The sequence below is a fragment of the Triticum urartu genome, chromosome 2 (assembly GCF_003073215.2).
Source record: "Triticum urartu cultivar G1812 chromosome 2, Tu2.1, whole genome shotgun sequence".
NCBI classification, from domain to species: Eukaryota; Viridiplantae; Streptophyta; class Magnoliopsida; order Poales; family Poaceae; genus Triticum; species Triticum urartu.
In genome coordinates this window covers 548,270,972-548,271,472 of record NC_053023.1, presented here as the reverse complement: position 1 = coordinate 548,271,472, position 501 = coordinate 548,270,972, and positions in this window count along the sequence as shown.

Genomic DNA, 501 nt, shown 5'->3' with positions numbered 1-501 from the left:
GAAATTGATGGAAATGTCAAAAAAATAAAAGAAAATAAGTTTCCCATGTGATAAGTGGTCTATTTGTTGGGAAAATTTACAAATATGAATTTCGACTTTATTTGCAAAATCTCTTTGGAATTTGTAAAATGGGCATAACTTTTGCATACGAACTCGGATTAATTTTTTTTTTCTATATGAAAAATCATCTACTTGAAAAGTTACATCAAATTTTTGCATGGGAACCCCGTTAAACATTTTCAAAATCGCCAAAAACCTAACAGAAAAAAAGTTACGGGGCTTTTAAGATCGGGAGGCAAAAAAATTCAAAAAATTTCAAACTTACTAGTGGCGCACCGTATGCTTGGTGCGCCACTAGTAACAGAAAAAAAATTGGTTTCGAAAAAAAATTGAATTATTTTTCAAAATATGATACGTAATATGACGGGGATGTTTGAAATAGTTTTTCAAAATTTCATCATACTCATGAACTAAGTCCTAGACATCAACAAGGTTTAATAG